Genomic DNA, 16,081 nt, shown 5'->3' on the forward strand with positions numbered 1-16,081 from the left:
CAGTGTTGCCGTCTCGAAATCCGGCCTGAATCAATAGGAGATCCACCAAGTCAGATCCCTCACTTTGAGGAAGAGGAAACTGAGCCCATGGCAGCCACGCCGGAGACAGCAGTCTCTCCCTGGCCCCCTAGTGCCATGTTAGAACAACGGAACACATTCCTATGCACTTTCACACAGCCATCTACAACAGACGCTCCAGGCCTTCCCATCGTGAATGGTCTCACAATGCAGGACTATCATGTAGACAATGCAGTTCTGGCTCTATGGACCGACCAGTCCGCCATAAGCCAAGCCCTCTTTAATGCTCTGCGCCTCACTCAACCAAATATTCCTTTGGTGAGCAGTCCTTGTCGCTTTCCTCTTAACCTGACATCAAAAGCAGTGTCACCCACTGATGGAATTTGCACTTTAACCGTCCAGTGGAACAAAAGGGTAATCACCCATTGTTTCTTGGTCGTCCCTAACTTGCCGCACGACGCTTACATTGGAAGTGACTTCTTAGTGCGCCTCGATGTCCACGTAGACACTCTCAATAGTGTACTGTGGTCTTTGACTGATGTTTCAACGGAAACCTGGTCCTCTGATCTCAGCAACCTAGACTCAGGACAAACTATTCCCGAGGTATGTCAGGTCACTAACCAAGGTTCACTTGTGGTACCTGCGAACACCGCAAATGTACCCATCCGCTTAGTCATGCGACCTGGCCAACACTTAAGCCACGCGCATGCACTTTTCCAACCATCACCTCAGTTCTTCGAACTCGGCCTCACCCTCGAAGCCACACCTTTGGTGGAGACGCGAGCAAGATCCACCTATCTATTCGTACGGAACGAAACCACTCAACCCTTAACGATCCCTCACTCATCCCCTCTGGGTTGGTTAGTCAGTACGAAATTCCATGACTTCGAGTTGCGAATTCCGATCATAGGGCCAATGCCTGAATCCCTGCTTCTTGACCAGGCAGAATCAAAGGTGTTCTACACTCATCCGACGGGAGCTGTTGCTCTCTTCTCAGCTCTAGACATGAGTAACGACGCCATTTGCAGGATAGATCTCGCTGACGACAATCAAATGACGATCACGGTTCTTTCCATAGATTCATCCCCGGAATCCTCCCGGGAACCATCTCTTCCCGAAGCAGGAGAAAACACTTCAAATCCACGTACTTCGAAAGAACTATCTGACTCCGAATTTCGCATCCAAGTCGAACAAGTCCTAAAGGAGGCCGACGCCCTCCAAAGCAAAGAAGAACATGAGAAACTCTGTGAAGTGCTCCTTAAATATCAAAAATCTTTTTCCAAAGATTCAACGGACTGTGGTCTCACTGACATTCATTCAGTACGCATTCCCACTCGTCCAGGAGCACCACCCACGTTTGTCCGCCAATGCAAAATTCCGTTGGCATCCTATGAACCGGTACAAGAAATCATTGATGACTTGCTGGAAAAGGGCATAATTCGACCCTGTAACAGCACGTATTCGGCACCATTATGGCCCGTCATAAAACCAAATGGTAAATGGCGCTTAACCATCGACTATCGGAAACTAAATCAACAGGTTCCCTTGTCTCGATGGCCGATGACACAATTGGAGCAAGAACTTCCCTCGATCCGAAACGCTAAATACTTTTCCACCATCGATGTAGCCTCTGGCTTCTGGACCATCCCGGTGCAAGCAGAAGACCAACACAAGCTCGCTTTCACTTTCGCAAACAGACAGTACACATTCACTCGGTGCCCTTTTGGATATGCCAACTCACCCGCGGAGTTTAATATTTTCTTAAACAAAGCATGCCCTGATGCCCGCGAGTGAGGCACCCTCATATATGTGGACGACATACTCATGCGTAACCACTCCCTACAGGCACACATCGACGAGATTGATCATGTTCTTGACCAGCTTACAACAGCAGGTGCGAAAATATCACTCTCCAAATGTCAGTGGTGCAGAACAAAAGTGAATTACGTCGGTCTGCTCGTAAGCACTGATGGTGTTGAACCACAAGTGAGTCGAGTGCAAGGGGTAACAAACCTCGCAGCACCCACCAATCTTAAGGAACTCCGCAGTTTCTTAGGAGTATGCAACTACTCACGACAATTCATAGAGAACTATGCGGACCTAGCTCGCCCACTTTATGACCTCCTGAAAAAGGACACTTCGTTCATCTGGGGCGAAGCCCAGGAACACGCCATGCAGGCACTAAAATCGAAACTGTGCACGGCTCCATGCCTTGCCTATCCTGACAGTAGCAAAGAATTCTACCTAGAAGTAGGGTTCTCGAACCACTGTCTCAGCTCCGGTCTGTATCAATTACACGACAGAGACAAACGTGTCATAGCCTATGCTAGTAAAACTATGCTGGCTGCCGAAAACAAATACAGTGACTGCGAAAAAGCACTACTAGCAACAGTGTGGGCAGTCAAACATTTCTCCAACTACCTAGGTGGTCAGAAGGTGATTGTTGAAACTCATCATCAACCAGTCACTTTCCTAAACAGCCAACGAATTCGAGAGAGTGTAGTAACTAACGCTCGAGTAGCATCCTGGCTAATGGCTCTCCAAAGCTTTGACTTAGAAGTACGTTACGCGCAAAACTACAAGAGCCCCCTAGGCACAGGCCTTGCTTCCTGCAGGCGATGCGAAGGAAACATTCCTTCCCAAGTGCCACAATCTCCAGAAACCCTCGTACCCACCGTGGCTAACCACCACTATTTCGATCCTAACACATGCAAAGACCTTGTCACTGCGTATGTAGATGGTTGTTCGTTCCTCCGAGAACACACCCTGATGGCAGGGGTGGGTATTATCGGAATAAACGGATGGCCTCACGAACCCCTAAGTTTCAAATTGGGTGCTCAGTCCTCCCAATATGCTGAAATAGCAGGAATTCTCATCACAATCCAGTCTGCAGTCCAGAAAAGCGTAAAAACGTTGGTGATCTGCACAGACTCCAACTACGCGCGCCTAAGTTTCACATGCCACTTGAGACTGTGGAAAACCAACAACTACACCACGTCAAACAAAAAGCCAGTTAAACACAAAGAACTTTTCGCGGCATGCGAACACTTGGTAGACACACATGACCTGCAGATCTACTGGAAGAAAGTGAAGGGTCACTCCCGAGTCCCGGGAGATGACAAAGAATTCAATGATCAAGCAGATAGCTTAGCCAAACAAGGGGCCCGCGAAGGCACATCGTGGACATTCGATCCCTCCCTTTTTCCAAACCCACCCGACATCGAAGTCCTAGCTGTCACACGGTCTCGAACTGTAACGAAGGCGTCGCCTGACAATGCCAAAACTACCATTGTCTCTATTAACCCTGCTTTTTCGGACGCCGACTTAGTTGCTCTCCAAACTCGAGACCCATCAATTTCTAAAATGATTAGCCATGTCTCTGACCCATCTACTAATCCAATCGCAGCACAGGATCTTGACACCATACCAGGCCTTAAAGACCTATACGGCGCCAAAGCGTCCCTCCAAGTCGTCAAAGGCTTGCTAGTTCATGCCACTGACTTGCACACTTCACCTACGTTCGTGGTTCCTCAGTGCCACAGGGGGGTGATGCTGATGCACGCCCATGACTCCCCATCTGCGGGACACAAAGGGGTCAAAGCAACACACCATGCGCTCAGGCAGGTGGCATATTGGCCCCACATGGTAAAAGATGTGGCTGATTACATTAAAGGCTGTCTGGTATGTTGCCAATTTCAACCCTCGAATCCTCTTCATAGAGCCCCCTTGCAAAAGAAGGGATTATCCTTCCCTTGGTCAAACCTCCAGATAGACTGGGTTGGACCACTCACTCGAACAGTAAGAGGTAACAAGTACTTCCTCACAGTCACGTGTGCATTCACTAAATGGGTAGAATGCCTCCCCGCACCGAATGACACAGCGCTAACCACTGCATACCATGTCTTCTCACGGTTTGGCCTACCCAGCCGTATCGACTCTGACAGAGGGACACATTTCACAGCTGAGGTCATGCAGCAGCTCTGGCAACTCTTAGGAGTAAAAGCCAGCCTTCACATTAGCTACCATCCTCAAAGCTCAGGTGAGGTGGAGCAAGCCAACCGAAATGTTGTTAGCATACTGAAAAAGTATGTAGCAGCAAACCAACGAGACTGGGATGTCAAGCTACCCCTCGTACTGATGGCCATACGGGCGACCCCACATGATGCGGTCGGGGTCTCACCCTTTAAGTTGATGACAGGGAGACAAATGACTCTGCCTCTACATCTGTTATATCAGCCAGGTGAAGCTAGCATAGCCGTAGCCTACACCACTCATCAGTATATGGAGGACCTGCAGAAACACCTCAAAGCTACTTTCGCCTTTGCCCAGCAGAAACTGGAAAGAAGTGCAGAAGGTCGCAAAGCGTACTATGATCACAAAGCATCCCACGACGAACTCCAAATAGGGGACAAGGTATGGTACTACATCTTTGTCCAACCTGTTGGAAGGTCGCGAAAAACAGGGGGGAATTTGGCCCGCAAATTCCTACCCCGATGGTCCGGTCCCTATAAGATAACAGACAAACTGTCCCCCGTTGTTTACAGGATCAAAATAAACAAAGCTCGGGGCAGTACCGAATTCAAATGGGTCCACCGCAACCAAATCCGACCACACACAACCCCCATGGGACTTGTAGGGGATACTAACGTTTGTGTTAGATCATAAACGACAGAACCAAAGGCAGGAAGGGTGTTAGTTAACAAACAACTATAACCTTCTACTCACACCTTAGTTCTCTTATCCCTTTTCCCTTTTTCTCTCACTCTTTAGCAGGCAACGAGCTTCTAACCAGACTGAGGACACTCAGGGTGCAAGACCCTAGTCCCTCATCGTCAATTGTTGTAAAGTGTTTACCCTAGGAAATTTTTATCAAAAGGGGGGTATCGTGGAAAATTTTATAATTTGTCTAAACGACTCGCCGTAAATACCCTAAATCTAACCATGAGCATCTCTTCCGGTAGGATGGCCCCGCTGCTCATTCTCCTGATCGTCGGCTCCCTAGGAACCGCCGTGCTCCCTGAAGTGATCGAACCAGGTCCTGACTCAGGAATAATACTGAAAGACCAGCCGGGACTGCTAATCACTAATTGCCACCTCCATACCCAGAGAGTATTTGTACGGTTGAATCCCGCCGAAGCGTGTAGCAAAAACCTACCGATAACCACTCTGCAGACTGGCCGGAATGGAGTTAGATGGACTGAGGAAGCTATCAGCCATGCTGAAGCAGACGTAACTCACATGCTCCGCCAGCTACAAAAGTTTACCGTGACGCAATCAGAACTAAATGGTTTTAATAAACGACCTAAACGCTTCATAGGCGGATTGCTAATGGCAGCTGCAACCGTGGGATCACTACTGAGTCTCGGAACGTCCGCCGTCAATGCCGTCAATGTAGCCACTGTCAAACGTCAAGTAGGGGAATTACAAGCTGAAATTCCGAACATTAAAACCCAATTAGACAAACAGCAGCAGCACCTGCAAACCATTGGGCAAACCCTACGTGGCACCGTCGTAGTGCTCAACGCTCACAGTGTCGCCTTGAACAAAACGCTCCAGACGGTTAACTCTATGCTTTCAGTAGTACAACTTGACCTTGCCCACATCCAGCTTGTGAATATGTTATTGTCTGATATGCTACAAGAAATCAGCTCCTCTGTAGATAGCCTAGCCATGGGGAGAATTCCTCCCTACCTGGTGCCTCTATCCTTAGTACAGGAGATTTTATCCACAGCAACTCGAGAAGTAGTTACTGACCTCCAGGCCCACCTAGCCTACACCTTAGGTAGCGCCATCCCAATTTATGTTAATCCTCAAGACCAAGAATTAGCATTCATTATTAACCTTCCCATAATGGCGCCTGAAAACATATACCGTTTGAAAGATGTTGTCAACGTTGGCTTCTGGCAAGATTCTGCCTACGTTCGTGTGAAAACAACATCTCTTGTAGCATACCAAGACGATAACCCTGACCTATATCTGGTACCCAATTTGCTTATGTGCACACTCACTAAAGACATTCACTACTTGTGCCCTAGCAAACCTTTCATTCGTGACAGCGCAAATGGGATCTGTGGCCTTAAGCCTATGATGAGTAATACTCAATGCCCGGTAGTCGTCATGCCCCGACGTTTGGTAACCAGTACTCAAGCAGAAATTGTTGGAAATCGTTGGTTGGTTAACACCCCCTTTAGAGAGGCCCTACTAACCTATGATCAACATGACACCTCAGAAAGGGTACTCCTTCCTAGCCAAACCTTCTGGGTAGACGTCCCCGTAAACGCAATCTTACATGTAGGAGACCTGGCCCTGTATCACCTAAACCCTGACCAATATGAGAGCGACATAGAAATCTCAGAGTTCTTCTCCAAACACACCATTGAGCTAGATACTAAAACACTAACTCGCCTAGAATATGAGGGAACCCAAGTCATTGACCTAACCCCCATAGATAACACTCTTAGAGAACTGTCGTCTCAACCCCTATGGCCAGTTCAGCCTGTCACCTATGCATGGTCCACCCCGGACACCTTACTAGTTACCCTGGTAGGATTAGGATATCTTCTGACCTTTGGTATAGCTTGGTTCTATTTCAAACGCACTCGAGCCCTCCAGAGCAGGTTAGAAACTTGGTCTAATAAAATGGTCAAATTCGTTAGACATAAGAGAGCCCAAAGAGGTGAACCCCCAAGTTTTAGATATGAAGCCGAAGGCCATGTCGAAGAATCAGCTCTCGAGGTTGCGTTTGAACAAGACCTACCCATAAATAATTAGGATCCCTTCAGCATGCAAACATACACATTCCATATACACCCATACACTAATAGGAATACATCAGCTCTGGAAATGTGTTTGAATATGCTTGCTGATCTCACCTTCCTCCACAGCAAAAGTTCTTTTCAGCTCCATGATCCCTGACGAACCATAAAACTGAAAAGAAAGGGGGGAATGTAGTGGAGTATGGGCCAAATATGAATACCGGACAATGAAGAAATAATGAAATGAAAGGTTTTGAATTAAACCTTTCTCACTCTGACCAGGACTTTCGTCTGGTCCCGAAGTCAGCATTCCACAGGATTGTTTGTGCCCGCAGGGTTGCAAAGCCCCACACACACGCACGCACATCAAAGAACCCTTTAAAGTAACACATGGCCCCAACACCCCCCTTTTCTCTTTTAACTAACAGGAACTATCGAGATAACCAATTTTTATAATGCTTTTAAGAGACAGGGACCTCAAACAAAAGGAAGGGTTATAATCCCGCTTGGGACAAAGTGGCACCTCAATGTCTCGTTATCTCCACGGGAATCAACAGATGTTCAGAAAGGGGCGACCTCGAATTGAACCCCATTGACTCATCTAAGCGACAACCTACACATGGATCAACAGCGACCCCAAAGGGACACTGGCGAAACTACGCCTCGCTCGGAGCCGCCGGAAACCATAGCGGAAAATAGTCGAACTCTGATTATTTGTGTATAAACAGATGTATTAATGTCACTTTCTGTACCCTCAGATGAATGCCTACCTCCTAATGAAATGTTGTATATTGTGGATTGTTTCTATCATGAAAAGAAATCCTACCTCTGAATAAGAGAAAACGGATTAATATTCCTTTCCAGCGTATTGTCATAAATGGGACATGAAGATGAAACCTTATGTAACTGTTTGATATTAATAACCCAGTATGTTCATTATTGTATGTTACTAATACGAATAGGAAATTTTGATACGGGAAATGTCTATCTTATTACTTATTGTTTAAAAGATCTTCGATCCAGCCTTCCCTCTTTTCTGTCTCATGAACTCAGTCACGTGAGCCTGAACTCGCGTCCAATCAGAAAAGAACGCCTCCCATTAGGGCGTGACCGCGCTGACTTTGAAAAACAGCAGCTCGACTGCTCACATTCAGTAAGCAACAGAAGCAAGAGGAAGCAAGAGTTCGAAGTTCAACAGAGTTACGAGAAGTTCTTCGAGCATCCGACAGAATCAGTTCAGCAGCCAAGAAGAGTTCAGCCGTCGAGAAGAAACTTTGAACAACAAAGAAACACTTTCTTCTCCACGCCGACAACGAAACAAAGGAAAATCTCAGACTTCAGAAAAAGCTTACGAGAGACGTCTCGAAATTAGCTAAGAGTATGAAGTTTTACTAATACGTCGAGTAATTTGAATATCTTCTTTTCTTTTAATCGTGTTTATGTCTTATAACCCAATCTAAGTTTAATCTCACGACTGATCGAAGCAGGTGAACTTATTCGTGGCCAGAGTAAGGAAACACTGCCGAGATACCAAAAAGTCTCAGAATAAGTAAGTTTATTGAAGCGATTTTCAGTTCTGGAACTGCAGCAACCAGCGAACCTTTCGTCTAAGACGTCCATATTTTGGACTCTCCCACTCCGGACCGAAGGCCGAAGAGAGGATCCTGCCGCCTGCGTCATCACACTCCGGGTACGCCCGAGACAACTCAATCAACGAAGAAAGACCTCCACGCTAACTCAGCCTGGATGCTTCTACGGTAAGAACCGCAAGACTAAGTGAGACGCCTCCACTCCCAGGACTTCAAAGAGCCTCTGCATCCAAACGAGTGGTGAAAATCGACGAAAAAGTAAGCTAAACTTATGCATTTCCAGAGCTGAAAACCGAATTAAGTTCTTGATAAATTTTGTATTAATTAAACCTTAGCTAGTAACTTTAGCCACAAGTCAGAAGCGCCTAGCTCACCTTTAAGCTCGAATCAGTTCCCCCTGCCGGACACCGTGAGATTACAAGGTTGTGCTATGTTAATTAAATACTTCTCTTTATTAATAAAACTCTCATTCTTTGAAATCACAGTGTTTGCAATTTGCAATTTTCCTGAAAATCCTGACGTACTCATTTAGCATGATTATTATTCATTCTCAAACTAATTATTAATGTTTTAATTGCTTAAGCCAATTATAAATCTTAATTAATTTCATGAAGTCAAATATCAGAGATTGGAGGAGTTTGAATAAGGTCAAGGCTATAAAACAAATAAAAACTTATAAATATAAATATAGAAATATATTTATATTTCACGGTGTATGACCAACATACACTACAAAGGGTTTGAAAAATGACGGAGGCGGTCACAGCAGAGGATAATGTTAGCACAAGCAGAGAGAAAAACGTACGACCCGTCATCAAAAGTATGGAAGCACTTTACATTAACACCTTCAAGGAACAGCGTTAGGTGCAAAATGTGCACAGCTGATCTTGCATGGCACTGCAGCACAACATCACTGCATGAGGCACCTGAAAAGGAAGCCTGTTGGAGCTATGTGTGAAAGAGATTAAGTATAGTAAGTTAATTCTACTTTTTCTCTCACTCAATGTTACTAGAGCCTGCTAGAGTAGTTAAACAACATTTGTTTTACTTAGTACATTGATGTTACACTCGCGTTTAGCGAACAAGCCTCAGCTTCCCCCCGAGTTTTAATCTCCACCTTAAATATGTCAGCTCGACCAGCAGTTCCAAAACAGGCCGTAGTTTTAGTCAAGCTAACGTTATCGACGTTAGTTTTTCTCTCACTCAATGTCACTAGAGCCTGCTAGAGCAGTTAAACAACATTTGTTTTTCTTAGTACATTGATATTACACTCGCGTTTAGCGAACAAGCCTCAGCTTCCCCCCGAGTTTTCTCTTCCACCTTAAATGTGTCAGCTCGACCAGCAGTTCCAAAACAAGCCATAGTTTTAGTCGAGCTAACGTTAGCAACGTTAGTTTTTCTCTCACTCAATGTCACTAGAGCCTGCTAGAGCAGTTAAACAAGATGTCTCATTTTTAGTATATTTATATCACTCTTGTATTTAGCGAGTTTTCCGTTCCACCTTAAATGTGGCGGCAGTTACATTCAGAGTTTAAAAAAATCCAAACATTTATTAAATAATATATTTAAAGCCTTTTTCAAGGTCTTTTCTGACTGGCATTGCGTGTTAGTGTTTGAGTATCACAGCCAAGTGTATATTACATTATAAGTGTATATTACATTACATACACTGTGTTAAATATTGATAAATATAAAGTTGTAAATGCTAATTTTTAATAATGATAGGTTGTGGGTGCCTTATATAATTACAACATTAGTTCTCTAAAATTTTAAATATCTTAACGATATCTGATCATATGTGTTAGATGAATTTTCCTTTTATTCGCAGCACATGGCAGCATCACCCAATATCCATTTATGTAATTTCAATTTGTCTGCATTTTAGATCAGTTGTTATTAACTTAGGTGTATGTTCATATCTACACTTTCTCTCTCACCTCAGATAAAAACAGCCCAGCATTGCTGACTATGTTTTGAAGAAGATCTACACACCACAGCAAGCAGCTGTTCTCACTGATGGTGTCCTGAATATGCTAGTAACCGACAGGAAACCAAATTTGACTTGTCTTCCTTTTTATCCGATTAATAATCGATTAATCAAAAAAAATAATCAACAGATTAATCGATTATCAAAATAATCATTAGTTGCAGCCCTAACTTGGTGTAGCGGTTAGCAGATAACACACCGAGTAGCTCCTGTAACCTGCTGTTTTCTGTGTTTTGCAGTGCATAAACAAAATACATATGTTGCACCGGAGATGAGTTGGCCCATCATTTTCAAGAGTGTAACATAAAAGACAATCAAACAGAAAAATGTGTTTTTTTTTTCTCATGTTTGGTTTTCTTATTGCCAGTGGGAAAAAATTGACCTAGCTCAGTTTTACAGGTTTAAGATTGATCATAAATCCAGACATAACACAAACAGGAATGGAATAAATGGGTTATTCTTTCATGAATTAGAATTTTCATATAGCTTCAATGAGAAATAAACATGCAGTCTGCACACATGGTTACTGAGGCACAGAATACACACTTCTTATGTTTCCTATTCTTATGCAAAACTTAATGCTGGCATGTGTATTCATGCATAGGCACTGTGCTGCATATGTTACACCTTAATATTTATTCATTCATTCATTCATTATCTGTAATCAAAAACTAAGGGCGGCACGGTGGCGCAGCAGGTAGTGTCGCAGTCAGACAGCTCCAGGGGCCTGGAGGTTGTGGGTTCGTTTCCCGCTCCGGGTGACTTTGGTGTGTTCTCCCCGTGTCCGCGTGGGTTTCCTCCGGGTGCTCCGGTTTCCTCTCACAGTCCAAAAACACACGTTGGTAGGTGGATTGGCGACTTGGAAGTGTCCGTAGGTGTGAATGTGTGTGTGTGTCTGTGTTGCCCTGTGAAGGACTGGCGCCCCCTCAAGGGTGTATTCCCGCCTTGCGCCCAATGATTCCAGGTAGGCTCTGGACCCTTGTGACCCTGAATTGGATAAGCGGTTACAGATAATGAATGAGTGAATGAATATAACAACTAAGCAAAAACCAGTACATTGAATTTATGGAGCTCACTAAAGAATGCTGGATCTCAAAGAGATTTGGAGGGTACCTGCTCTGGCCTAAACATGATTAGGAAACACTTGGGAGCAAAAATACAAATAATCAAACCAAAGCTTGAGGCTAAGATCGCAAATATCTCCACAGCCACAGTGAACTTTCCAGGAGAGCTGACATAATCTGGAATAAAGGTGACCCAAACTGTACAGAATATGAGCATACTGAATGTGATGAACTTGGCTTCATCACATTCAGTGATCATATCTGGCAGTTTTCGAGCCAGAAAAGCCAAAACAAAACAGAAAAAAGCCAGGAATCCTATATAACCCAGTACAGCCCAGAATCCTATAGCTGAACCTAATCCACATTCCAGAATTATCCTTTCTTTGTAGTGCTTTAGGTTTTTTAAGGGAAAGGGAGGGGATGTTGTTAACCAAAGCATGCAAATAATGACCTGTATGAGAGTGAAGAAAACGACACTGAGTCTCTGCTGTGGAGGCCCAAACCACTTCATGACATTACTGCCTGGAAGTGTAGCCCTGAAGGCCATTAACACCACTATAGTTTTCCCCAGAACACAGGAGATGCAGAGAATGAAGGCAATGCCAAATGTTGTGTGACGAAGCATGCAGGACCACTCAGAGGGCTGACCAATGAAAGTAAGTGAACAGAGGAAACACACAGCCAGTGAGAAGAGCAGCAGGAAGCTCAGCTCTGGCTCTGAGTTGTTGGCTCTGACAAGAGGAGAATTCCTATATATGTAGAAAATTGCTGACACACACACAGATATGAAGGCCCCCGCCACAGAGAATACTGTCAATACGATGCTCAGATTGTCGTCCCACGACAGGAACTCCACAGGCTTTGGGAGGCAGTTGTCTCTACATGCACTGGGCCAGAACTCGGGGGGGCACAGCATACAGTTCAAAGAAACCTCACAGACAAAGGAAGACTGCACCCAGTGCACCTATGAAAGGAAAACAAATATTTCAAAATCGCACTATAGACTAGAAATCACAATAATAGGTGAAAAATAAACATTTTTATTCAGCGTGATTTGTTTGGATACTCTACCTGTCCTGTTACTGATCTCTCCTTCTGCACATGGTATACAGTCATAGCAGCAGACTGGCCTTCCTTTCTGTACAGCCTTCCTAGTGCCAGGAGGACAACTGTCACTGCACACAGACACTGGCACCTGTGAAAGACAACAGACAAATTCAGATCTTAATTATAGTATGTGAATGCGATTCTTGCTGTTGTCAGTGAGTACAGTACCTCTGTCTGCCCCCCCACAAAGCTGATAGCTTTGTTAATACTGAACTCTTGTCCCTTTGGTTTGGAGGAGTCATAGTGGCCGACTGTCACAAAATCCAAGGCCCCATCTTTTTGAACTTGCCAGTTTATGAGCTCATAAACAGCCACAGGGTCACCGTTGGAATCAAATGTGACCTGATAACCATTCTTTGTGGAAGTTCACTCTCTTGAGCTGGTCAAGTACCTGTAGTGATAAACACCATTTAAAAATAAGAATTTAATGTTTGCATGCCTTAATATTCTAATTTAATAAATTGATGTTAATTCATGGATACATTAATGTATATTATACAAATGCTTATAGTTTTTATACCTGCCATGGTGCGGCGTGACTACTCTTGCCGCACTGTGTGTCATTACAGATAACACCGTGGATGGCATGTGCTATGGCGTATGTAGCTTTGTACACCATGTTAGTGATGCGCAGCTGTGACATGTCTGTGTACGTGTTCTGCAGCGCGGATGTTCTCGCTGCCGTCACATACCCGCGAGCCCTTTGAGGAACCCGTCAGGCTACAGCTGAACGAGCTCTCCCAGAATTCCGTTAACAGCAGCGACTTAAGGGCTTGTGCTGGAGAGAGGTCTAGAAGAAACTCCCGGAGCCCTGGGATCACTGAACGGGGAACACCGAACCCTATCGCCCCAGCGCACATGTTAAAGCGCAGAAACTCCGAGTTTATGATCCATGTCTCACTGCCAATCCACTGAAGAGGAGGCGGTGGGTTTTTGACCAGTTCTTCTAATAAAACTCGCATTTCGCCGGAAGACATAAACGCTACTATTACTCGGGCTGTTGATCTGCGGATGACGTTCGCCACTCTCTCTATTTTACTGCGCGGATCTGTTCTGTAAAAGGCCTCCGAGTACTCCACACAGATCCCCTCCTCCTGCACAGCGTATTATATTCCTGTTCATGGTTTATGTGATGAAGTCTGTTTCTAAGGGGTTTTCCTTATTTAAAAAATGTATACATATTTTATTAAAGAATTGCAAAAATTATAGGTTAAATATTATCATATATATGTATGTCCTTGTCATGCAAACATTGTACAAATCTAAATACCAGAATAGTAGAATTGAACCAGTGACAGATCCTGAGTCATGATTAAAAAAATATTGTGCCCACAAAGCCTGAAGATAATACCTGATCTCTCTGTGCTTCTCAGGTCACTAAGTGGAGGAGACCATTTTTAGAACAGGAGAGACTGTTTTGAGAAAAGTGAATTAATACAACAAAGTGGGAAATCATGTACCAAACAACTAGGGTTAAATACCAAGCCTGTTCCTCACTCACTTTCTCTAATGAACCACTAAAACACAAATTTTATCAGATAAACACCTCCTTTCATCTGTATTTTATTGACCTTAGGCAGTTCTGCTTTTACGGCTCTCACTGGTCTGTGTTGCTGTTGCTATTTTAATGAAATAGTGTCTTACACCTAACCATTAAGGTCAATGTGGCCATTTATTATTTTAAAAATGTACAGATTCACACTGTACTCAGGTACTGGTACTTGTGGAAGATGACAGACAGATAAATGCAACTCATGGTCACAGTATGTGATCTACATTTGGAATTCACATTTTTAAATGGTTCATTGTTATACACAAAACCTGGGGTTATGTGCATGCACAAGTGACTAAACTAAATGAACTGTTTCCTTCACACCTCATTAAATGTAATACATGCATCACAGCACCAAAATCTCTGGCGTATCCAGATGTCACACTCTCTGGACTTAAGTAAAGGGCACCTGTATTTATGTAATAAAAAGTATATTATAGGTGGTCCTAAACACACGTTATGTTTTAGGGTTTGATAAAACCACCATTGGTTAATGCATAGGAGTGAAATCTGAAAGACAAGTCATTATCTGAGGACTGGCGCCCCCTCCAGGGTGTGCTCCTGCCTTGCGCCCAATGATTCCGGGTTGGCTCCGGACACACAGCAACTGAGTAAGCGGTTACAGATAATGAATGAATGAATGAATGAATGAATAAAGGGAGAAGATGTTTAGAGGCAATGATTTTTGGTCTGTGTAATGTTTGTTAATCCTACTTTCTTTGTAAAAGTGATACTAAAAAATGAAAAACAGATGGTTTTCTTGTTAAAACAACACACACACACACACACACACACACACACACACACACACACACACACACATATATATATATATATATATATATATATATATATTAGGCTCGCTCTTGTAAATTTGCTATTTTCAAAGCTTTTACTTAGCAGGATGGCTTAAGATCCACTCTGAAGCAATTGTATACGTGGCAAAAGGGGACTATCTTCTACAGCCATCTCTGTGGCTATTTCACCTTGTTATGGAGAAGGGGTTTTCCACAAAAGCCATCCGCGCTTCAAACACGAATGCACGTATAGGGTTTTGTTGTTGTTGTTTTAATTACAGATAACATAACGTTTGCTTCACAAGAAGCCCACGTCTGAGCAGCAATGTCTCTGTTACTACATGCATGCAATAATAGATTTGACTAAAATTAACAAGACATTATGATTATTTTTGTAAATCACACATTGCTTATTTCATGTATTTACGTATATTGTACCATTATTTATAACGACATATATTATATGACGATGGTGTTAAGCTTCGGTTCCATAACAGTGCGAGATAGACACAGAAATGGCTGTAGAAGATCCCATCTATATATGTAAAGTTGCTTCACATGTGGTTCTAAAGCCATCCTGCTAACAGCTCTAAAAACAGTAAGCGTACAAATACAAAGCGACCGCTTTGTATTAATTCGCCTTGAGTTGCCTTGACGACGGTGTTAAATTTTGGTTTGAGAAAAATAAGAACTGACCGTTTTTCTGTTTCTTACATTTTGCAAATTTATGTTTGATTTCAAAGAAGAAAAAACAGAAATATTGCTTGATTTTACATTATATGGATTTGGAGTATGAAAATTAAATAACCTCCCATTTGTAATTTTTTTAATAGCTGTTTTCGAAATGAAAAATAGAATGGCCCTCGGACCGTTTTGGACCTTCACATATTCAAAAGCCATTTTATATATATATATATATATATATATATATATATATATAAATGTATATATAATATATAAAGAAACAAACAAACAGTAATGGAATAACTGGGTTATATTTTCCTGAATTAGAATTTTCATGAAGCTTCAATGAGGAATAAACATGCAGTCTGCACACATGGTTACTGACGCACAGAATACACACTACTTACATTACCTATTCATTCTTATGCAAAACTTAATGCTGGCATGTGTATTCATGCATAGGCACTGTGCTGCATATGTTACACCTTAATATTATCTATGTAAATACTTGCCATATGCTCCACAAAA

At 43.3% G+C, this 16,081-nt stretch overlaps 1 pseudogene; it reads right to left on the reverse strand.

The window, feature by feature from the left end:
* Positions 1–11,441: 11,441 nt before the first annotated feature.
* LOC136709328 (extracellular calcium-sensing receptor-like) lies at positions 11,442–13,482 on the reverse strand (annotated as a pseudogene).
* Between the last annotated feature and the right edge of the window lie 2,599 nt (positions 13,483–16,081).

The sequence above is a fragment of the Hoplias malabaricus genome, chromosome 11 (genome assembly GCF_029633855.1).
Source record: "Hoplias malabaricus isolate fHopMal1 chromosome 11, fHopMal1.hap1, whole genome shotgun sequence".
Lineage (NCBI taxonomy): Eukaryota > Metazoa > Chordata > Actinopteri > Characiformes > Erythrinidae > Hoplias > Hoplias malabaricus.